Below are 25,416 nucleotides of genomic sequence, written 5' to 3' on the forward strand. Positions count from 1 at the left end.
ACTGCCAGGATTTACAGGAAGTCCACTTAATGTAACACATTTTTTTCACCAGTTGCCACCCGTCTCGTCAGAAGAGGGGGTTAGCAAGTATGTTTATGATGACCACTGTGGTGATCTTAGAATGTCGAATTGTTCAAGACTACACGGTCATCCAAGGTCAGCGGAGAGGTTCTGATAAATTGACTTGTTACTGGATTTGCTCAGAGATGAGATATGGACAGGGAGAAACATTAAGCATGTCCCATCATCAAGAAAGGGCTGAATCAGCTCGACAATGAAAGACAGGTTTTCATGACCAAACCAATATGGTCCTTAATTACACTTTGCATGTCAAGGACATTGAAAAGATATTGCGGAAGAACTGGTGCATGTTACAATGCGATGAAAGCATCAGATTTTTTTTTTTTTTACACCACCATCTTTTACCTGTAAAAATCTAACAAAATCTCTTCTTGAGAAACCTATTGATTATAAGGGATTTTTAGATACCAGGAAATGTGGGCATTGTCATGAGTGCCCTTACATAAACACTTATTACAATGGCACCCTTTGAAGTAGGTTTGATTCATCTGTGCATGATGGAGCTTACAATTGCTTTTCTCAGTTATTTACCTAGCTACATGTGCATCTTCTGCTTTTTATGTGGGGAAAAACTAAGAATGCTATGAACAAGCGTTCTCGTCCAACATGTTTACAGTATTCAACGCAAGGACATCACTGGCCAGACGTTCCGTTGTTTGACAAATTCAGCACGTTTACATTTCTAGTTCTTGAAGAAATAGGGGACTGGCGGAACAAACTGTTTCACTAGGAATTGACAGTGCAGCTTAAGCTGGATGCTACCAACTTTCCTGGTTTAAATGACAGAATCAAAAGTGAACTAAAGGAGCGCCAGCAGTATATGATTTAACAAAAATGTTTGTTTATTTGTTGCTAGTTTGTTTGTGTTCGGTTCAGGTTTCAAAAGTTTTGACTTGTTTTTAGTGTTGCTACTTTTTTCAGCTTCACATTGATTTCAGCTACAACATGTTGTGATTGGTTTACATTGGATATGTGTGTTCTGCCCTTAAGTTTTAAAATGGCTTCCACAAGCAATACATTCATAGTTCTGATAATGTTTTAGTTTTACAGGCAAAAGTGCTAAGCTGTGCATGTTTTAACCTACTTTTGGTATTAAAAATTATTCTTCGACAAGTTTTTGAGTTTGGTGGCTTATCTGCTGGTTGTTTTGCTGCTGTTAGCTACTGTTGTCTTCCAGTACCAGAGCTGCATTCTTAGTTTCTTCTTTTTTTTTTTTTAAGCTAATTGGAAATAAATGATGTACTTCCCTTTTCAGGCACAAATGGATATGTAAGCAGTGTATACTCCTTATAAAGGACTTGGTGCACGAGTAGTTACAGAACTTGTGTTTGGTCCAGTAAAATGTCTGTTCTAGTGCCTTGCACTTTTTTTAAGGGAATTTTTTTTTCTTTCTTATTTGGGGAAGGAAATTGTACTGTATTTTCACTGAATGTGTTCATAGTAATTGTAGGGAATTTTCCTCATTTTTCTGTTTGAAAGCGTCTTGCACATTTTTTATTTTGTGTGCATTTCTTTGGGCTGTTACAGTGGTGCAGCTGTTAACATTGTCTTCTCATAGCAAGAGGAGAGAATCAGAGTCTGCATGTCCTCTCTGCAGTCACGTGGGTTTCCTCTTGCTGCTCCGTTTTCTCCCACATTCCAAAGGCATGCAGTAGGTGGATTGTACCCTCTCTAAATTGTAGATGTGAGTATGTGTTAAGAATGAACTGTCATGACAGGGCTAGCCACCCGGTATGGGTAAATCTTTGCTCAAGATTGTCACTGCTGAAATGATACCCTAACCCCGTGTGAAAAATGGGGGAAAAGGAGTTGAGGATGGGTGGATTTCCCTGGGTTATTACTGTAATCTGTCTCCAAGGCAGCTGAGTCTCTAACTGCCACTGATCTGCTTACCTTGATGGAAATTTTGATACTGTTTGACTGTTTATCGACTTGACTGTGTGCTTTTGGCCCTTCAGATATTCCTGCAACCACTGAGCCTGTGTCTGTTGTTGGACTTGTTAATTCCTGTTGCTCCCAGTTGTCCAAGGATGCCAGGTAAAGGAGGAAAGGTCTGGGTTCTTTGATTTTTTTATATTGAAAAGCCAGGAGTATTTTCTTTGTCTTGACTCCTTCACTACTGGTTGACGCGGCAGGCTTAGTGCAGTGTTTGTTGCTCAAGAATCCAGTTCAGGTGTGGACCCTATAACAAGGACAATAACGAGATCCTGTAGAGGTGCTAGAAATATTTTGGAAATTTTATTAGTCTGTGTAAAGCAGAAAAATATGGATATCAAGAAAAGGTACAAATGGAAATACTTATGGAAGAGTTAAATATGCCAAGGTTAGTGTTAGATGAAGCTCCATTACTAGTAGCATCGGCGGAAATGAGATGAAAAATGAAGTATTATCAATGAGTGAGGAAAGTCCTTCGGAATAGATGGTATTCCTGTGGAAGTTTGTAAGCTAGGGGAGAAAAAAAAAACTAATAAAGGTCTGACAGGTTTTGTTTAGCAGTATTTTAAGAGTAGGAGAAGCACCAGGTTACTGGTTGAAAGCGACTTGTTATAATAAGCTAAAGAAGTTATAGATCCGTCGGATCCAGCTCCTTACAGGCCCATTTTGTCCTAAACTGTGATTGTGTGTGTCTAATGGCTAAAAGAATGGCAAAGGTGATGCCAACATTGATAGATATGGATCAGTGTGATTTTTTTTTTTTTTTGGAAGGGAGGTAAACATTTGGCAACATTAATATAACATTGGTGGGTCCAGAGGGAAGCTGAATGTAAGAAATATCATTGTTGGTGGGTCTTGATTGATAGAAGGCAGTTGATAGAATAAACTGGGAGTTTGAGCAAGACAATGGAAGCACTTGCATTTCCTTAATATATATATATTTTTTAATTATAATGTTGATCCGAGGTGAGAATTAAAGTGGGTGGGTTCTCTGATCATTTTGTTTGAGCAGAGGAACCAGGCAGGGGTGTCCACTTTCCCCTTTGTTTGCATAGTATTTATAATTATTGGCAAAGATAGAGAGAGATTCAGAAATTAAAGGATATAATTGGTATGGTAGTCAAAAGCTGGCTGTATTTGCAGATACTTTTTTTTAAACCTGGGAATACCAGAATAGGACATTTCAGTGTTGTGAAACAGTTTAATGCAGATGTTCTTCATTCCACATTGCTGCAGTCCTAACTATTGGGTAGTCCGCTGTCCAGTCGGCCCGAATACCGAAGTATATGGCTGGCCGGCCAGGGCGCATTAGACTGACGCCAGTACGTCAGGGTACTAATGCGCATGACCGACGTCATATCCTCAGTCTTTTTTGCCGCGTGGTCCGATGCAGAAGCAGTTTTGCGAGTGCAGGTTGGCGTTCTGAAATTTTCTGAAGTCGGAGTTTCAGACCGAATCAAAGTTGGCTAAGTACCCGTTGGAACATTTTGGTTTTTCTTGCCTCAGTATTTAACGGATGTCAGAAAAAGTGAATAACTGTATTTCTTGTGGGAAACAGATACCTCATAGGGATTACCATACCTTGTGTATACCTTGTTTAGGGCCTGAGCACGGCGTTGTGGGATGCGCTCTTGTGCTAGATTTAACAAACGCACTATTAAGAGAAGGTTAGACTGTGCCAGGTTAGTGTTTGGGAAGCGTTGTAATTATAAAATGCCGCCGGATGCTCCGGCGCCTACTTCGTCAAAAGCGCAAGGACAAAACAGCGAAGCCTAGGGTTGATGAACCGCAGTCGGACGTCGGTTCTTTAGAAACTCAGTGGAGCCAGAGGTTTTGCCAGGAGTTTCTTTGGAGTCTCAGGCAGAGACTTTACTGTTACAGGATGTGCCTTCTCAGGAGGTAGGCCAGGCTGAGGGCTTCTCAGGTAACTGTTCTTCCCTCTCTTCCCAAGGTAGTTAGAGCCTCCTTCTGTTTCCAAAACTTCCTTGAGAGGTAGGCCAAGTTTAGCTTCAGTGGGGCTTCTCCTAGCACTTCAGGTTCTGTGCCTAAGAAACATATGCTTAAAATGGCAGAAGATTTGATTACTATGATTAGAGGTTCTATGCCCTCCTGATAAGAGGCCTAGGGTGGAACCTGAGTTTGAGAGTTTTGAACAGTGTTCAGAGGCTTCTGAGTCTTCTGCGGAAGACTTGCAGGAGTATCCTCCTTATTCTGATTCTGATGTGGATGATTCCACTCCTACAGCTTCTCCTCCTGAGGATTTCTCATTTTCAGAGACTCTGCATTCCATGAGGGAGCACTTTAAATGGGAAGGCCAAGATTATTCTGATTCCAGAAAAAGGCTTAGGGAATTCTTGTTTTTACCCCAGCATAGGCCTTTAGCTATACCTCCTGTGTTGAATGTGGTGGAAGATGTTTTTGCAGAGGCTTCCCTGAACCCTGATTCTTTGCCTCCTGCTCCTGTTAAACCTGATAGGTACTATAGGGTGCCTGAAGCTCATAAGTATCTTTTTAAGAGTCCTAGGGCAGACCCGGAAACTGTTTCTCAGGGACCTAAAGGTGTTAAGGCCTCTGTTGTTAAAAACCCTGTTCCCACTGATAAAGAGGCAAGGGCTTTGGATAGATGGGGAAAGAAAGTGTATACTTCTTCCACTTTAGCCATGAGGCGTTGAATTGTAAGTTTCACATGCTAAAATATCAATATTACTGCCTTTCACAATTGTAATCTAAGGTGGATGCTTTGTGGAAGGTATTGAGTGTAAAGAGTTGCTGGATTTAGTTCATGTGTCTGAACAAGTGGGTAAGCATTCTTTGCAATGTGGTTTTGATGCTGTACAGGCCTCCTCGAGGGTGGCTGCCACTAGTTCTGTTCTTCGCAGGCATGCCTGGTTAAGGGATCAGAATTTAGCTGAGCATGTTAAGACAAGGATTTTGGATGCTCCTTTACAGTCTGATGTGTTTGGTTCACCTGTGGAAGCAGTTTTAAAGAAAATGGAGGACAAAGCTAAGTCTATGCAAACTGTTAAAGATTTTTTGCAGGTGCAGCCACCGAAGTTTAGTAGAAATTGGCCTACTAAGGGATGGACATATCCTGCTTATGATTCCCAGTCTAGGGGTAGGTCTAGACGTGGTAGGGGCAGAGCTCAAGTATCTATTAGGCCTAGAACAGGAGTTCACCTGCTCAGACTTCTGGTGAGGGCAGGGGTCAGTCCTTTCGTAAACAGACCCAATGACCTGCCTTTTCAGCTGCCAGTAGATTCTCGCCTGGCAGCTCCTTTGGGAGGAAGACTGTCTCTTTTCAAAGAAAATTGGGATTTAATTACTCAAGACAGATGGGTGTTGGATATCATTCACCACGGTTACAGGTTTTATTTCCATACATTGCCCCCTTTCAAAGGCATGCCAGACGTTCCTCCTCCACAAAGAAAAGAGGCTCACAAACAACTTTCTCTATTACTCCAAATAGGGGCCATTCAGCCAGTCCCTGTATCAGAAAGGGGCCTAGGATTTTATTCTCGCCTGTTCCTAGTACCAAAGAAGGGGAACACGTGGAGACCAATTTTGGATTTATCTGTCCTCAACACTTATCTGGACATTCCCAAGTTCAAGATGTTGACGTTACAACAGCTTTTACCTCTGCTGGGCAAAAGATCACTGGATGGTAACTTTAGATCTCAAGGAAGCTTACCTTCATGTGCCTATAAGACTAAGTTGCAGGAAGTATCTGCGTTTTCGAGCTGGAAATTCTCATTATCAGTTCTCTGCATTGCCCTTTGGCTTATCTACTGCCCAGAGTATTCACAAAGGTTCTGGCTCCAGTGATAGCTTACTTCAGGCTAAAAGGAATTCAAATCTATCCTTATTTGGACGACTGCCTGATTCTGGCGCAAGAAAAGGAAGACCTTCTGCAGCATCTGGAATATGTTATAGCAGTGCTAAGATGCCTAGGGTATTCTGTGAGCGAAATAAAGTCCAGTATGTACTTCCCGATTCTTCTGTGTGCTGTTTCCAAGCTGATTGTTTTTACATGGCAAAAAGAATGAAAGGTATCCATCAAATTATCAGTGGTTGTTGAAGTGAACTTCAGCATTGGGTCATCATTTGGATCTGGGCTCAATGTCAGAAATGCATGGAAGCGTGTATTAAAGGAGTTAAGATGATGGATTTGGCACATAACATTTCCTTAATTGATTTTTGTGTTAAAATTTTTCTAAAAAGGATGGAGAAGGGAGTGGTTTTAAAGTTTGTTGACTTGGAACCATAATGGAAATTGTTAGAGAAGTAGTCATATTATGGCATAATAGAAGATAAGAATTTAAAGGATTTTGGGTAAGGTTTCAAGGAGTTATTTCCGGGCGTTTATCTAATACAAAAATTTTGTTTAAAAAAGTTGAACCAGTTCTTATCTTGAGATAGTAGTTTAGGATGCCCAGGTCCACTAACCTTGCAGAAAAGTTCTGCCGGACCAAGAATTTTTCATGTGTTAAGCACAATATGGTCCTGGCTGATTTCATTATTCCCCAATACAGTTGGGAATCCAGATAGGATCTGTTGACATAAAAACAGTTCCAAAGTTTTGACTCTGGGTACAACTATCCCTAGGGCTCTGTTTTTGGGGAAAATTAGTGCCTTTCCACCCGTTCTTCTTCAAAGGGCTCAAAGTCGGAACCAATTTATATCCAGATTGCCTGAAACTGTACCATTAGGAGTCTGTAAGAACTTGCTTACCTTTCCTGTTTTTGGGTTTTGTTTCTTTTAAAAGGGATTTTTAAAAGGTTTTAACAATTTTTTGGAAGAATTTTAAGAGAGGAAAAATTTGAATTTATGTGTTAAGAATGAACTGTCATGACAGGGCTAGCCACCCGGTATGGGTAAATCTTTGCTCAAGATTGTCACTGCTGAAATGATACCCTAACCCCGTGTGAAAAATGGGGGAAAAGGAGTTGAGGATGGGTGGATTTCCCTGGGTTATTACTGTAATCTACAGGCCCATTTTGTCCTAAACTGTGATTGTTTGTGTCTAATGGCTAAAAGAATGGCAAAGGTGATGCCAAAATTGATAGATGTGGATCAGTGTGATTTTTTTTTTGGAAGGGAGGTGAACATTTGGCAACATTAATATAACATTGGTGGGTCCAGAGGGAAGCTGAATGTAGAATATCATTGGTGGGTCTTGATTGATAGAAGGCAGTTAATAGAATAAACTGGGAGTTTGAGCAAGACAATGGAAGCACTTGCATTTCCTTAATTTTGATTTTATTTATTTATTTATTTATTTATTTTTTTTTTTTTAATTATAATGTTGATCCGAGGTGAGAATTAAAGTGGTGGGTTCTCTGATCATTTTGTTTTGAAACGAAGGAACCAGGCAGAAATTAATCCACTTTCCCCTTTGTTTGCATAGTATTTATAATTATTGGCAAGATAGAGAGAGATTCAGAAATTAAAGGATATAATTGGTATGGTAGTCAAAAGCTGGCTGTATTTGCAGATACTTTTTTAAACCTGGGAATACCAGAATAGGACATTTCAGTGTTGTGAAACAGTTTAATGCAGTTTCTTATCTTTTTGGACGTTCATAGGTAGGTACTAGGCTATCGGCCCTAGGGCCCATACAAGCCTAGCCAAAAAATGTACCCTGGCTTTCGCCACCCAAGAAAATTATTTTCCTGTGCCCTTGTCGAGCAGAGCCACAGAAGTGATCTCTGGGGTGAATTTCCCATTTCCCATCCAATCATCAAGATTTTTCTTGAGTGCTAATGAGGAGCTCTGTTTGACATAGATAGGTAGTCTGTTCCAGAGTAGCAAATCTCTGGGACAGGAATCTATCCCTCCAATATTCTGTTTATTGTGGTGACAAGTTAAGGTCCCTAGAAGTGCTTCGGAGGATTAGAGTTTCTTTACCAAATTAGAGCATGTCAACAGCTCTGGAGTTTAACTTATAGCTTTGTATGTTTGGCAGGGATCGCCCCTGAGTAGGCGATATGCGATGAAGTAAAGCTGTAGCTTTTTGAGACTGTCTGCATAGGGCATGTGTTTGAGGCCAGTAATCATCTTTGTGAGGTATTTCTGTGGTCTTTCCAGTTGTAGATGTCTTGTGAGGTACATGCCAAAAGGGGCATTGTACTCTATAATGGGTCTAATGAGTGATGAGTAGAGGGGAGCAATGACCTCTTTTTCTGGATTAGAATCCTTTTGTGATGAGATGAGCCACGTAGAAGGATTTCCTGACCACTGTGGTGATGTGATTATCAAAGGAGAGACTGCTGTCCACCTGTGTCCCAAGGTCTGTTATCACATTTTCGGCATTAAGTAGACTACCAGCTATGTGGTAGTTCATGGGTACAGAGTTTTTACCAAAGGGGATGACAATACACTTTTTGGCATTTAGTTAAAGGCCATGTTTTTAGAAAAAAGGTATAAGCCCTCAGTGAGGCCCTATCCTGTTGTTCCAATTTTGTGTTTGGAAAATTACTCTAGTTTTGAGTCTCTGCAAACTTTGTTGAAATACCTTGTCTGGCCTGACTTCAAGTTCTGATACCAACTTAACAAGGACTAAACCCTTTACTATGGCAGTAGACTTTTTGCTTTTTCATAAGGATAGGGTTCATTTATTTGTTTCTTATCTAAGGTGTTGAAGTTGTGGCTTTTAACCTAAAGTATTGTTTGAATTTCTGATCCCAGATATAGCAGGGGAAAGTTTCATCTTATCACAGAATTCGTCTATTATATAAGTGGTACATTTTGGGTATTTTGCAAGTCCTGAGCTTTTTCGGTAAGATCTAATGAAATCAAGGGAAATGCCTAAGTAAAATTTAAATACCTTTGGTGGTTGGTTTTCATTGCATTTTGTTATTTTCATTGGCGGGCTTCCAATGGGATTGGCCCTGGTACCAGGGGTTTGGCCAGAAACCGGGCCTTAGTATATGGCAACTAAGGATTGTAAAACTGATGGAGTTCGGCATAAGTCAGCATTGCCATTTCCCCCTTTCTTCTAGGGCTGGTTTTGCCACGGGCAATTTGCTAGGCATGTTGTCTCCTGTTTTTGCTTTCCGCCTACCATTACTCCTTGGAAGTATCCCGTATAGTTGCTTCTTGCTTGAATGAAGTCCATAAAGTTTAACTGTTTTTTGGTAAACCTTTAACTGTGATTTCCGGTATTGTATAACTTATTGGGCCCTTTCCTTCCCTAACTGATTTGTGCTTGTTAAGGTTATATGCATATTTTGTAGACATATTTTGTATAAGCATTTCCTTGTTTTTAAGTTTCGACATGGGGCTTCGGGCTACGGCTGAGGATTTTCCAGGATGCGTAAAGCCAGGACGTGACAGGCCTGGGGTTAATGCCCTGACGATGCACCAGTAAATTTGGGTTTGGCCACCAGTGGTCAGTGGCACCCAATAGTTGGATTTTCAACTGGAAACCTCTGCCAAGACCTTTACGTAGTCCCCACACTGCTTTTCATCTTTGGGCTCTCCATGTCTCCTCGTCAGATGGCCTGGCCTACTTTGCAGGCACAGGCTTCTGACCCTCTTTTACTAATCAGAACAGTCAGATTACCTTGGCTCGACTCCCTACAGTTAGGCCTCCTGAGTCTTTCCCATTTAGTAACCTTCCAGCCACAAATTTTCTCACAAGAGGAAAGGGCCCCCTGTTTCAGTCCCAGTTGTACAGAGTATGGGAATCTCTTGCAGGAATTATGCCTAGGGAATTGTCTCCTGTGTTTGAGGTTAGATTCTAGATTTCCAGTATGTCGCTGGTTGGATTTCTCAACTTTTTGGCATGTTCAATCTGGGTTTAAATCCTTTGCCTCCTGCCAAAAGATTTTTCCTTTGGGGATATTTGAATACTTGTGGAGCTTTTGAAGGGAATGTCGGATTTTCCAAGTCTAAGACAAGAATCATGGTTTTGATGTTTCTGGCATAACCCTTGGCTATACTCCTGTTTTGGAAGTTGTGGATGTTTTCATGGGTAATTGTGAGTCCTAATTCTGTTCCTCCTGCCCTAAGATAGATCTTTTGAAATTTGTCATTAGATCCATAAATTTTCCCTTTCCACATGCTTAAGTATCAGCAGCATACGTTGGAGGCTATTAAAGCTAAACTTGTTGATATTCCTTCCATGACTGAAAACAGATTTACAAGACTTGCTGAATTCTGCCACTTTGTTGGTAAGCATTCCTTCATTGTGGTTTTGACACTTTGGAGGTTTCCTGCAGAGCAGCAGCTACTGGTTCTGTTAGAAGGCATGCTTAGCTCAGGCAGCCTCTTTCTGAACCAGTTAAGTCTAAATTGCTGGATGTTCCTTTGCACACTGACAATCTTTTTGGTAATAAGGCTGAGGAGGTTCTTTAAAGTTGGAGGATAAGACAAAAATCTATGCAAGCTGTAAAAGATTTCCTTCAGGTTCAGCCTCCTCGGTTTAGTAGGTATTATCCTTCCAAGAATTGTCTTTTTTCCTGAAATCTCAAAGGTTGGGTTGTTTTCCAGAGCGGTTTCCTAGCCTTTGATATGGGGGGGGGGAGTTTTTTTATAAATTTTTCTTGAGTGCTAATGAGGAGCTCTGTTTGACATAGATAGGTAGTCTGTTCCAGAGTATGGGAAGTCTCTGGGACAGGAATCTATCCCTCCAGCATGTTCTGTTTATTGTGGTGACAAGGTTAAGGTCCCTAGAGCGTGTAGCTCGGAGGGATTGGGATTTCTTTAAGTGGAGCATGTCCAACAGCTCTGGGTTTAACATAGCTTTGTATGTTTGGCAGAGATCGCCCCTGAGTAGGCGATATGCGATGGAGTAAAGCTGTAGCTTTTTGAGACTGTCTGCATAGGGCATGTGTTTGAGGCCAGTAATCATCTTTGTGAGATATTTCTGTGGTCTTTCCAGTTGTAGATGTCTTGTGAGGTACATGCCAAAAGGGGCATTGTACTCTATAATGGGTCTAATGAGTGATGAGTAGAGGGGAACAATGACCTCTTTTTCTGGATTAGAATCCTTTTCTGATGAGATGAGCCACGTAGAAGGATTTCCTGACCACTGTGGTGATGTGATTATCAAAGGAGAGACTGCTGTCCACCTGTGTCCCAAGGTCTGTTATCACATTTTCGGCATTAAGTAGACTACCAGCTATGTGGTAGTTCATGGGTACAGAGTTTTTACCAAAGGGGATGACAATACACTTTTTGGCATTGAGCTTCAGGCCATGGCTTTTACACCAGGTATCTGTCTCAGTGAGGCCCTTTTGTAGTTTTTCCACATCGTTAGGAGTTTCGATTATGGCTCCTAGTTTACAGTCATCTGCAAACTTTGTTAGCCAAAGACCTTCTGTGTTGGCCTGCACTTCAGAGAAGTAGATACCAAACAGGAGAGAACCCAGGACTGAACCCTATATAAATGAATTTAAGTACACTTTTTCATCCGCTCTTTTTCATATAGTTCTGCGTTTAATTTATTTGTTTCTCACTGAATATTAACTTGACTGAAGTTGTGGCTGTGTCTCTACAGAGTACTTGTTAGAATTTCTCTGTAGCCATTGATATAGCAGTGGGGGTAGTTTCATCTTATCACAGATATTCTGTCCTGCCTTATATAAGTGGTACATTTTGGGTTATTTCTGCTTAATATCTGAGCTTTTTTCCAGCTAAGATCTACATGAAATCAACTGGATGTATAAGTGAATTTAAATACACTTTATTTGCTCTCTTTCATGTAGATTTTCTTCATGTTTCATTGTTGCAGTCCTCACATATGGGTTATCTGGCTCCTGGTAGCCCTGAGTTGGCCCGAGTACCAGAGTCCTTAGTATATGGCATCTATTGCCGCCAGTTGTAAAACTGATGTCAGTACGTCGGGTATAAAGGGAGGCAGCCGATGCCATTTCCTCAGTTTTTCTTGCCACGGAGTCCGAAACAGATGCAATTCGCACTAGTAGCCGTCAGCTGTTTACCTTCGTTTTGCTTTCCGACTACCAAGTTGAAGACTCCTTCAGATAAGTATCCCGTTAGAGTTCCTCTTTTCTTGCTTTAATGAATGTCCGATAAAGTTAATAACTGTCTTGCCTTTGGAAAACCGATTCCGCACTGTGATTTCCGTTCCTATTGTATAACTTATTTGGGCCTTGAGCACGATGTCCCTAACTGATCTCTGTGCTTCCTTTAATCCACGTACCATATGCTGTAGAGCTAATATTTTGTATAAGCATTTCCAAGTTTGGTCTAAGTTCGTCGGTATGGGGTCTTCTGGTCTCCCGGCTTCAGATATTCCTAGGAAACGTAAAGACAAGGACTGTGACAGGCCTAGGGTTAAATCTACTGACGATGCACCAGTGAAATTGGTCGTCAGCACAGCAGTGGTCAGTGGCAGCCCCTGCAGTCTGCAGATTTTCAACTGGAAACCTCTGCCAAGACCTTTACGGAGTCCTCCATGACGCAGGCTGCTATTTCATCTTCAGATCCTCTGCCTGTCTCCTCCTCAGATGGGTCTGGATCTACTTTGCAGGCACAGGCTTCTGACTCCTCTTTTCGACATGAGATCAGAACCAGTCAGACTACCTTGGCTCGGACTTCTACAGTTGCTAGGCCTCCTGAGTCTTTCCGGATTGCTAGTAAACCTTCCAGCCACAAACCTACTCACAAGCAGGCGTCGGCCTCCCCTCCTGTACCTCAGTCCCAGTTAGTAAAGATGGTGATCTTTTCCCCTCCCTGAATTAGGACTAGGGAATTGTCTCCTGATGTTTGTTTGTCTCAGATTCTGAGATTTCCAGTATGTCTGCTGGTGATGGACATTCTCAACTTTTTTCTGGCTTTGAGGATTCTGATGCTGAGGACTCTATCCCCTCTGCCTCCCCTCCCAGAAGATTTTTCCTTTGGGGATACTTTGAATACTCTTGGGGAGCATTTTGAATGGGAATGTCAGGATTTTCCAAAGTCTAAGAAAAGAATCATGGAATTTTTATGTTTGCCACAGCATAAGCCTCTGGCTATACCTCCTCCAGTTTTGGAAGTTGTGGATGTTTTCATGGATAATTCTGTAACTCCTAATTCTGTTCCTCCTGCCCCTAGAAAACCAGATAGATATTTTGCAACTCTTGTCATTAGATCCATGATTTGTCTTTTTCACATGCTTAAGTATCAGCAGCATACGTTGGAGGCTATTAAAGCTAAACTTGTTGATATTCCTTCCATGACTGAAAACAGATTTACAAGACTTGCTGAATTCTGCCACTTTTTAGTTGGTAAGCATTCCCTTCATTGTGGTTTTGACACTTTGGAGGTTTCCTGCAGAGCAGCAGCTACTGGTTCCGTAATTAGAAGGCATGCTTAGCTCAGGGAGCAGCCTCTTTCTGAACCAGTTAAGTCTAAATTGCTGGATGTTCCTTTGCACACTGACAATCTTTTTGGTAATAAGGCTGAGGAGGTTCTTTAAAGTTGGAGGATAAGACAAAAATCTATGCAAGCTGTAAAAGATTTCCTTCAGGTTCAGCCTCCTCGGTTTAGTAGGCATTATCCTTCCAAGAATTGTCTTTCTCTGATCCTGGCAAGCAGGGTCGCTCTAGGCCTAGGGGTTCCAGATCCTCCAGAGGGCAGGCTTCTGCCTCTCAAAGGGCTAAACGATGGCATTATTCTGTTAAATCGGGGAGTTCTAAGCCAGCTGCCCAAAGCAAGCATTCTCAATTACTCCAGCCTTCTTGTGCCTACCTCTGCGGACCATGTGTTTCCCTTTGGGTGAAGGTTAGTCAGGTTCCCAGAAATATGGTCTACCATCACAGACGACAAATGACTGCTCAATATAGAAAACCAAGGTTACAAGTTTTACTTTCACACCGTCCTTGTTTTACCAGGGTACGCAGACATGCCCAAAACTTTCAAGGCAGAGGTAGAAACTCGGATTTCTTCTCTACTGACTATGGGGGCCATAGAGCCAGTTCCTGCAAATCAGGCAGGCCTAGATTTTTATTAAAGGCTTTTTTGGTACCCAAGAAAGGGGGCACCTGGCACCCTATTCTGGATCTGTCCATTCTAAACACTTTTCTGGTGATTTTCCCAAATTCAAGATGCTCACCCTTCAACAATTAGTACCAATGCTGGGCAAGGATTCATGGCTGGTAACTTTGGATCTCAAGGAGGCTTATCTGCACATCCCAATAAGGGAAAGTTGCGAGAAGTTCCTTAGCTTCAGGGCTGGGGAGCAACACTTTCAATTCTCTGCATTGCCGTTTGACTTATCTACTGCTGCCAGAGTTTTTATTAAGTGCTTGGTTCCAGCCATTGCTTTTTTCAGGCAGAGAAACATTCAAATTTTTCCTTACTTGGACGAGACTCATTCAAGCCAACTCCCCAGAAAAACTAGAAAAAGGATTTGGATTTCGTGAAGGACATTCTCACCTCTGTGGGTTACACTTGCAGTGAAAAGAAGTCAAAGTTGGTTCCTTCAAGGGAGATTGTTTTCCTGGGAGCGAGCCTGAATGCAGCCACCCAGATGGTATTCCACCCTCAACAGAAGCAAGAAGATCTTTCCGCTTACTTCATGAGCTTGGCAAGCATGACCCAGCTCTCTGCAAGGCAGTTCATAGGTAGGTACTAGGCTATCAGCCCAAACGGCCTACGTAAGCCTAGCTAACAAGGTTTCCTGGCTCACGCCACCCAAGAAAGTTATTTTCCTGTGCCACTGTCAAGCAGACACACGCAAGTGATCTCCGCGGTGTGTTTCCTGAGTGCTAATGAAGAACTTTGCTTGACATAAATGGGTAGCCTGTTCCAGAGTATGGGAAGTCTCTGGGACAGGAAATCTATCCCTCCAGCATGTCCTGTTTATTGTGTTGACAAGGTTTAGGTCCCTAGAGTGTGTAGCTCGGAGGGATTGGGATTTCTTTAGGAGTAGCATGTCCTTAGGCAGAGATCACATCTGGGTAGGCGATATGCTACAGAGTTAAGCTGGAGTTTTTTGAGGCGGTTAGTACAAGGCATTTGTTTGAGGCCAGTAATCCTCTTTGTGAGGGCCTTCTGTGGACTTTACAGCTGCTGCAGATGTCTTGTGAGGTACATTCCAGAAGGGGCAATTGTACTCTCTATAATGGGTCTAATGAGTGTCAAGTAGAGGGGAACAATGACCTCTCCTTTTTTTTTTTTTTTTTTTTTTTTGTGGATGAGAACCCTTTTATGATTAGGTGTGCCACGTAGTACTTCCTGACTACTGTGGCAATGTGATTATCAAGGGAGAGACTACTGTCCACCTGGGTCCCAAGGTTTCTTATAATGCATTCGGTGTTAACACCGATGTGGTAGTTCATGGGTACAGACTTTTTACCTAAGGGGATGACGCTGCACTTTTTGGCATTGAGCTTGAGGCCATGGCTTTGACACCAGGCATCTGTCTCAGTGATGCCCTTCTGTAGGATGTCCACATCATTTGGGGACTTAACTATGGCTCCTAGTTTGCAGTCATCTACGAACTTCATTAGCCAGAGGCCTTCTGTGTTAGCCTGTACTTCAGAGAAGTAGATACCAAACAGGGGAGGTCCCAGGACGGAACCTTGTGGTACTCCACTTGTCACTGCTTTGAGGTCAGACTTTGAGTCTGCAACTTTTTTACAGTGCGAGTTCTGTCAGTGAGCCAGTTGGCAACCCATCTTGTGACGTAGGGATTTATACCTAGTTTAGTGAGTTTAGCTATAATTCCAGAATGGGGATGGTGTTGGAAGCCTTGGCGAGGTCAAGATAGGTTGTATGAACCACCTTACCCTCATCTACTGCTTTGGTGACTGCCTCAAAGAAGTCTATCAGGTTCAGGAGGCATGATCTGCCTTTCACAAACCCGAACTGGGTGGGCTCCAGAGTTTGGAGGTTACTTATGTCTGTCTGTCAGTTCCATGATGATAGTTTCTTGGCCTTGCAGACCAGGCTCATCAGGCTAATAAGTTGATAGTTCCCGAGATCAGCGGTGGCTCCCCATTGTGGAGTGGGATAACTGTTGTTGTGCGCCATTCAGTGGGCACAAAGCCTGATGCGAGGCTATTATTGAACATGGTGTTTAAGTGAGGAGCCAGTTCATTCTGAAGATTTATGTAAAACGCAGCCTTGGATGTTGTCTGGTCCCATGGATTGTGTTTTTGGCTTTAGAGAGTGCAGCTTTTACCTGCATAGGTATGATTGCAGGGGCTCTTTCTTCCTGTATAGGTATGGGCCCTTTAGGGGGTGAGGGGGGGGGTTAAGTTAGCACTGAACCTATCTGCCAGGATGTTGGCAATATCAGTTGGTTCTGTAATTTTCGTGCATTTGTGCTGCGACTCCGAGCAGATCTGGGTGTTGCCCTTGAGATTCTTGACATTGCTATAGAATGCCTTGTGGTTGTTCTTAGACTTAGTGGCAATTTTGTTTTTGTAGCTAGCTTTGGAGGACCTTGTAAGGGATCTCAGCTTCTTACTGAGGCTGACCAGGGAGCTCCTCCACTGTTGGGATTTTACTCTTTTGCAACAGTTTCTTCCATTGGCGCTTTTTTTTTTTTTTTTTTGAGGATAGCGTCTTGGTTCTGTTTGGGATAGCACTGTCCATGCACTCATGGAAGTGCTTTTAGAGAGCATTTGTGTAGGATTCAGCAGTTTTAACTGTATTGCCCATCTGCATGGGTGTCATGAAGTTCACTATATCTGTCTAAAGCATGAAGTTGGCTTTGGAGAAAATGTTTGCCGTGGTTTCCTTTTAATGGGGGTGGGGTGGGGGTGGGATGTGGATATCAAGGGTGATTAGCTTATGGTTGGATTGGACCAATGAGGAGTTCACTTTGTGTGGAACACCGGTCACTCATGTTAATTTTGACTAGGTCTAGGATATTGTTGCCTCTGGTAGGGGAGTGGATAAGTTGATCCAGGGCATTGGAGTTCATGAATTCCAGAAAGCGTTGAGCTAAGGAGTTGATACACAAGTAGTTTTCCCAGTTAATGGTGGGATGGTTGAAGTCGCCCATTATTAGGGTGTTTGGTTGAACCCTAATATTTACCAGTACATCAAGAAAAGATGAGTGGGAATCCTGGGGCATGGTTGGGGATCTGTAGCAAGCTACAGTTTGGATTGTAGTTTTGCCCAGAGTTAGTTGCACTTGGATAACCTCGGATGCATTATGCTGAGCAACTAGCTTGGAGGTGTGGATATCCTTAATGAATATGGATACACCTACGCCTTTGGTGTTTCGGTCCAGGTTACATGGCCGAAAAGTGTGGTACGAGGTATAGCCTGATAGTGCAGGGGTGCTGTCTGGAGCCTTAAACCAGGTCTCGGTCACTGCACAGATATTTATGTTCTCCATTTTAGAGTGCGCCTCGAGTGAGTGCATTTTGAGATTTAGACTTGTAGCATTACCCTCAGTTTTTGCTCGTCTGTTCCTGTTACGGTGGTGAATTTGTTATTTGAACTTTGCCTAAAAAAGGCACTATAGGGGCAGCAAGAGCCTTGGCCAGTATCTGGAATCCCAGGGGTGACAGGGCAAAGCATCGTGGTCTGACCATGTCATCCCAAGCAGACAGATACCGAATCCCCTTAGAATGACACCAGAAGCTTAGCCAATTGTTGAAGTCAGTCGTTTTGTCCTTATACTGCGGTTTCATTCAGGGCGATGGCAATATGCTACTCTGGGTTAGGGTAATTCCTGCCTGGGCTACAAGGTCTGAGAGATCTTCCATGTCTCCATGTAGTCCAGGTAGGTACGTCTCAGGTTATTCACACTAGCATGGACAATGACAGTCATATTTGTACTTGTGGCGTGACCTGAGTGCTTGGGTTGTGGCGGATCCTAGCACCTGACAGGCAGTTGAGAGTAACCTTCTCCTTGTTTAGCCTGGTGAGTGGGGACTTCAGTGTGCCTGACTATAGTCACCTATGACTAGTGTGTTGGGTACGTTGTTTTGCCTTATTGGCTGTGGTTGAATGGCACATTAAGTCTCTGGGCTAAGTGTCATTTGGGTTCTGTTGGGGGATGGAGGTTGCTTGCGTTTCTGCTTCGGAGGTCTATGTTGCTTAGACAGATTATTATTGAGAGCCTCCTCAAATGTTTGTGTTACTATGTGTGGATTTTGGTGGTGTAGTTTTTAATGAGACTGATTTGTGATGTGGTGCAAATGTTTACCCTCTCCTGATTGACTGTCAAGTTCAGTCTTGGTTGGAGACAGCTTTACCTCCAGTTTTGCTAGATAAGTGCATCTCTCACAGGTTGTAGTGTGTGGTAGGAGGAGATGGTTGTCTGTTTACGAGGCAATTTCTACATTGCCTCAAGATGCCCAGAGTCATCAGACAGACGAGAACACTGGGAGCTGACCCTTGGACATGCCTGAATAACATAACTATTTTCCTCTAGATAAGTGAGGAAAGTGAGTACAAGAGCTGCTTTTCTCTAAGCAATTGAGAAACGCAAGTACAAAACTTTATTCCTCTAGGTGATGAGGAAGATTGAGTGCTGCAGTAATTAGTAGCTTATTTAGTGCTTACAATTCTGAATAAGCGCTGAGCATGAATAAGCAAATTAAGTGTTAAAACTAAATCTGTGTCTGCACTAGACTAGTTGCAGGACAGAAACAAGTGCAAATACAGGCTTTCAAATCTGAAAGTTGAGAGAGATTGCCCAAACGGCTAATAACTACAATTTCTGGGCCAGAACCTCTCCTTATGTGGTAGACCGTTTACCTAGTGCTTACCACTCCCACTGATAAGCTAGAAGGCTTTTCTCCAACACAGAAAGGCTTTGGGGGCTCAGAAGCTTAACATACAGTCCTGGATAGAGCAAATCTGTATCTGGAACAGTAGATCTTAAGTAGTTGACTTCATTCATTCTGCACATATGAGTATACACATCTGATTCGGATCTGAGCCGGCAAAAACTTTTCAAGCATCAGCTCCAAGCTCCTCCCCTACCTATATTACCTCACTTCCACCTATCTAGCCCCAGATCTCGTTTGCCGCTCTGTGAGTCAGCATCGTGGTCTCTGAGCTCTTAGCTAGGTGGTAAGGTTTTTTGGTACTGTTTGCTGTTGTGTGAATTCCTTCCCTTATTCCTCCCTTACAACATGTTTGGTCGTCGTGAAAAAGGTTTAGTTTGTATTCTCTTGTGGCGGTTTTTGTGTGTTCTGATTCCTGCCTAGGCCCACCCGGTTTAGTGTGTGTGTGTGTGGTCCTTTTGGGGTTTTTCCTTTTTCTGTCATTTTTGTGGCTGAACAGACTAAGGTTCTCTTCAAAAAGTGCACAGAGTGTCGCCATAAGCTCTCTCCAGCCGATGGCCACACTCTGTGTTCTATGTTTAGGGGTCGCCCATCTGTCAGTATCCTGTGACATTTGTTCAGGGTTTAACCCTAGGGCGTTTAAGGATCGTCGGGCTAAGCTTGTGGCCAGTGGCTTCCTGCCCTTGAGTCTGTCTCTGTTTCCTCTCCAGCCAGTGACTCTGTGCAGGCAGGGACTCAACCTCCTGCCAGGCCTGCTTCATTGGAGTCGTCCCAGAGAGGTAGGGACAAAAGGGAGAAGGAGAGGTGCCATAAAGAGAGAGACAGGCCCAGGAAAAGGTTTCCGGACAGGGAGTCCTTTTCCAGTCCCTCTAAGATATCTAGATCTCGTTCTCCTCTGCTCTGCTCTCCCCGTTTCTCGCCAGGGCACTCCCCCATGATCCGACCCAGACTAGAGTCTGTCGCTTCCTCCAGATCGACTGAGTGTATCTGAGCTTGATATGGACAGGCTGAGGTTCATCCAGAACCAGATTCAGATGGGGGTCTTACGAGGACCCTCTCCCATTGGTGAGGGTGGTTCTTCTGCTACTACGTTCCACCCTATTGCTCCTTCCCCGATCCGATGCTTTGGGGTTTTCGTGTCAGAGACCTTTCGGAGCCGTGGGGTCGGTGCCGATGGTTTTAATTTCCTTGACGCCGGCCATCACCATGAGTTCCTCTGATCCGATCTTGTATCCAGGGGACTCTTGGAGCCATGGTCGGGGAGTTGGACCAGAGAGTCGGGATCTCGTTCTTTCGGATTCCACCCTCTGCGCCCAGACTACCCTGCAGTCTGCTCCGGTTCCGCCTTCGATGCCGGGGAGAGCCTCTTCCTTACGTTCTACGGAGGTGTGCTGTCCATCGTCATTTGGGGCAGTGGAAAGGGTCCTCTCCCAGGGGTTGAGACCACAGCTCATATCCTTAGATCTGGCCCAGACCCCCCGATTTTGGATTCTGCTTCCATTGCCCTGTCTCAGAGATAGCCCGTGCTAAGGCAGCCCCAGGTCACCCCCCCCCCCCCAGGGAACCCCCAGAGGCTTACGAATCCTCTCCAGAGAGTCGCACTGGAGAGGAACCTCGTAAGTGCAGGAGGAGGCACTTGGACTCCCCGGAGTCCATTACCACTGATACGGACTTGGATGAAGGAGAGAGTTCCCCCAGAAAACCTCCCGATGACGTTTCGTTTGGAGACATTATGGAGATTCTCTGCCAAAGAGGAGGTTGGTCAGCTCTCAAACCCTCTATGGATGAGTCCGTATTCCTGGATGCCTTTGGTGCGGGCCCATCTACTTCTTGGGTCTCCCCACCAGCTGACCATTTGGTGGACCTAATCACCACTAGGGCATGGAAGGATCCTGACACCGCAGAGCCTATCCCCAAAAGACCAGACAAAATTCTTTCTTCACCATTGGACAGGCAGGCATGGTCCAAGGGAGCGCCCCGTAGACGCTTTGGTGGTTGCAGCTGCCACAAAGAAGGAACTAGCACAGGAGAGTTTCTCAGTTCATCCACCGGACAAGGAGTCCAGGTCGATGGATCGTTTTGGGAAACACATGTACTCGTTAGCAACTTTTTCTATTCGTGCGCTGAATTACTTGGCAAATGCCATTCGACTGCAGCGACACCTTGTATTGGAGCTAACTGAGTTGCCCCCCGGAGTCTGTCACAGCTGGACAAGCAGTCCTTTACTGCTAAGATGACTACGCTGAAATCCGGGACTAATACCTCTATGCTTCTCCTCTCTCATGCCACGGAGGGTGCCGCAGGTACAGGCATTGCTATGAGGCGTCATGTCTGGATCAGGCTGTCAGTTTGCAGACCCCTTTAAGGCGTCTTTTATCAACGCCCCATTCGATGGATCATCCCTCTTTGGGAAGACCGTATGTGACACACTAACCCAGAGTGAGGAGGACAGAAAGACTTTGTCGGCCGTTGGAATCTGCTTCTCTAACCCCCAGCGGTCCTATTCCAGGAACCAAAAGGGGCAAAAGAAGATGTGGTTCCGGAATTCACAGTCCTTTCGTGACGTTCAGGAGTATTTGTCCCCCAGAGGCAGAGGGGGACAAGACCGCTGCCCTAGGGGCAGAGGGGGTCCCAGAAACTTTGGGTCTAGGGAACCATTTTCCGACAGACCCGCTCAACAACCCTGAGGGGTTGACCAGCTGCTCTACTGTGGAGGCAGTCTGGGGAAGGTTTTCCTTGCATCCAGTGGCATGGGAGTCCATTACTGCAGACCGCTGGGTGTTAGAATATCCTCTGGATATGAAGTTTATCCCCTTCATTTTTCACATCCCGTATCTCCAGCCCGCCTTCCAGATGCCCCACCCGCTCACAGGGAGGCTCCAGCTTTAGAGATTTCGAAGCGGTTACAAAAACGAGCCATCGAGCCGGTCCCCCCAGATCAATCCAGATCAGGCATCTACTCCAGGTTCTTTTTAGTGCTAAAGAAGACTGGGGAACCTCCGGCCCATCCTGGACCTGTCTGTCCTCAACCTGTTGGTAGAGAAACAAAAATTCCGGATGGTCACTCTACAGTCCATTCTACTGTTTCTGAGAGAATGCGACTGGATATGCTCGTTAGACCTCCAGGATGTTTACCATCACATCAAGGTCCACAGGAGCTCCAGGAGGTTTCTCCACCGGCTAGGGGCCAGTCACTTTCAATTCAGAGCTCTACCCTTTTGGTCTCACCACAGCCCCCAGGGTGTTCACCAATGTTCTGGCGGTAGTAGCGGCTCACCTGAGACTTCAGGGCATTCAGGTATTCCCCTACCTAGACAACTGGCGCTCTGCTGCATCCACCAAGCGTCTCCTTTGTCATGCCCTACACTACTTCCTTGGTCTGGCTCACAAGTTCGGCATCTCGATCAACCTCAAGTCCCACCTGACTGTGGTTCAGATCATAGACTTTATCGGGGCTTGGTTGGATTCAATTGTCGAAAATTTTTCTCACTCCGGAAAAGATATTGAATCTCAGACTCCATGTTTCCGTGATCTTGGATCACGCGGTCGTCACAGCAGCCGATGTTCTCAGGGCCCTGGGTTCCATGGCAGCAGCAATCTCTATATTCCCTCTTGCACGTCTTCACATGAGACCTTAAGTGGAATCTGGCAGTCAGTGGTCCTGACTAGACCTTCCAATGAGTTTCCACATCCATATCAATCGGGCATGCAGAACGGCACTCCTGTGGTGGCTTCACTCTGCGGACATATTTGTGGGGAGCAGATGTTCATCGTGTTACCCTGCTGCAGTCATCACACTTGGGTTATCCTGTCGTCAGGCGGTCCCGCAGTCTGCTGGAATTCCAAAGTCTTGGTCCAATGTTGGTTGCTGTCGCTTCTTCCCTGACGTCAGTGCGCCAGGGGTATATATAATGCAACCAACGCCATTTTCTTCAGTCTTTCTTGCCATGTGGTGCCCAAAGCAGTTCGCAAGTGCCGGTCGGCCGACTACTGAGATATTCGAATTTCAGACCGAAGTCTTCTATAAAGCTAAGTACCTCGCTGGGGAAATTCTTCTTGCCTCAGACCGATGTCAGAAAAAGTTAATAATTGTATTTCTTGTGGGAAGCAAATACCTCATAAGGATTTTCGTTCTTATTGCATACCTTGCCTAGGCACAGACCACGACGTCACTAGTTGTCGTTTTTGTGCTAGGTTTAATAAGCGTACTATTAAGACTGTTTGATTTCTCACGACACTACGGTAGGAAATTTAACTACACCATGCCGTCGGAGCAACCGACTACCGGCGTGCACAAGAAATGCAAGGATAAGGACAGACAGCTCAGGCCTAAGTCAGATTCCGAGGCCTTGACTGGCCTGGTCTCCGGTTCTCCGATCCTCAGTGAGGCTCCGACGCAGCCCTTGACTACCGCAGATCTGGAACCAGAGATCGCTTCAGAATTTTTGACTGAATGTACCAGGCCAACGCAGCCATTTAGTGCAGGCCCTACTGACGACATTGCTGAAAAAGATGTCGGTGCTGCAGAAACGCCATCGGTTTCTGAAGGCGTTTACAGACCGACGCTCACCATTAAATCGTTTTCTAAGACGAAGACTCCTATTAAATCTAAAAAGACTGCACTTCAGTCCCCTGTTCAAGGCCCCATGCCTAAGAAACAGATGCTCAAAATGGCTGAAGATTTGATCACTTTAATCAGGGGTTCCCAGCCCCCTGCTGACAAAAGGCCTAGACAGGAGGAAGATTATGCATCCTCTGAACAAGTGTCCATTTCTTCAGACTCCTCTGAGGACCAAGATTACTCCTCCTCCCCTTATGAAGATTCTGATGCCGAGGATTCCATTCACTCAGCTTCTCCTCCTGAAGACTATTCCTTTGGGAAAACTTTACACGCTGAGGGAACATTTTCACTGGGAAGGTCAGGACTTCTCTGACTCGAAGAAAAGGCTCAGAGTTTCTTTTACTCCCCCAACAGACCACTTGCCATCCTACCAGTTTTAGACTTTGTGGATGATGTTTACTTAGAATCCAGTTTTAACCCTGATTTTCTTCCTCCTGCTCCGGCTAAGCCTGACAGATATTATAGAGTGCCAGATTCCCACAAATTTCTTTACAAAAGCCCTGTTGCTGACCCAGAGACCATCTCCCAGGGTCCCAAGGGGGCTAAGGCTTCTATGGCTAAAAATCCTGTACCTTCTGTGAGGGATTCCAGAGTACTAGACGGGTGGGGGAAAAAGGTTTACACCTCAGCCACTCTAGCTATGAGGCCACTAAATTGCCAATTTCACATGCTTAAGTATCAGCAATTTCTAATCTCTCGGTTAAAACAGAAAATGACCACTCTCCCTCAACAATCGGAATTGAAAGAAATGCAGGATCTGTTGCATGCCACTGAACAGGTGGGCAAACATACCGTGCAGTGTGGGTTTGATTCTTTGGAGGCCTCCTGCAGAGCAGCTGTCACTGGGTCTATTATACGTAGGCATGCTTGGTTAAAGGAACAAACTCTACCTGATCATGTTAAAGCAAAACTTCTAGATGCTCCCTTACAGCAGGATGTTCTTTTTTGGCGTTAAGCAGAAGTCGTCTTAAAGAAAATGGAGGATAAGGCAAAATTTATGCAGACAGTCAAAGATTTCCTACAGGTACAGCCCCCTCGCTTCAGCAGAAACTGGCCAACAAAACATTGGTCCTTTCCGGCTACAGGCAGACCACAGAGGGGTAAATACAGACGCCCAAGGGGCAGAGGACAACCACAAGCCCAGTACAAACCTTGCCAATGGGGCACTGCAACACAGAAGGGAGGAGAAGACAGGTCCCAGTCTACCAGAAGGCAAACTCAATGACTTGCACCTCATCTGGCCAAGCAACACTCTCTTGGCAGCCCCCTTGGGAGGGAAACTTGCACTTTTTTCAGACAAATGGCACATTGTCACAAAGGACAAGTGGATCCTAGACATAATTTTACGAGGATACAGATTCCATTTTCACACCTTGCCAATGAAAAGAGGAATTCCAAACCTGCTACAAAATCAATGGGCCGAGGCACAAAAGCAAATTACAGCTCTCATGGACAATGAGAGCCATTCAACTGGTATCTACTAGAGAGCAAGGCCAAGGATTTTACTCAAGACTCTTTCTAGTTCCCAGAAAGGACAATGCCTGGAGACCAATTCTGGACCTTTCAATTCTAAACACCTACTTGCAAGTACCCAAATTCAAGATGCTAACATTACAGCAGCTTCTTCCCATGTTGGGCAAGGAAGCATGGCTAGTAACGTTGGACCTCAAGGAGGCATACCTGCATGTCCCTATCAGACAAATTGCAGAAGATACCTCCGTTTCATTGCAGGTTCAACCCATTACCAATTCTCTGCACTGCCCTTTGGCTTATCTACTATTCCCAGAGTCTTCACAAAATGCCTGGCACCAGTAATTGCATACTGCAGACAAAGAGGAATTCAAATATACCCCTACCTGAACGACTGCCTCATCCAAGCAGAAAGCAAGGACATTCTATTACATCTGCCTTTTGTGAAACATCTACTAAATTGCCTGGGGTACACAGTAAACGCAAAGAAGTCAAATCTAGTACCCTCACAAAATGACGTTCCTGGGTGCCAGCTTGAATACAACGGTTCAGAAGGCTTATCCTTTGCCCTTCCCATGGGCACATCTCTGTTTATGCATTCCCTCCTCTGCC

General features: G+C 44.4%; 1 protein-coding gene across 1 annotated transcript in view; it reads left to right on the forward strand.

Annotated features, from left to right (window-relative positions):
* The window catches only part of LOC122808456, a 447,437-nt gene that overhangs the window by 61,893 nt on the left and 360,128 nt on the right, over nucleotides 1-25,416 (forward strand). The window lies entirely within an intron of this gene.

Source organism: Protopterus annectens, chromosome 8.part0 (genome assembly GCF_019279795.1).
Source record: "Protopterus annectens isolate FY-2018-M chromosome 8.part0, PAN1.0, whole genome shotgun sequence".
NCBI classification, from domain to species: domain Eukaryota; kingdom Metazoa; phylum Chordata; order Ceratodontiformes; family Protopteridae; genus Protopterus; species Protopterus annectens.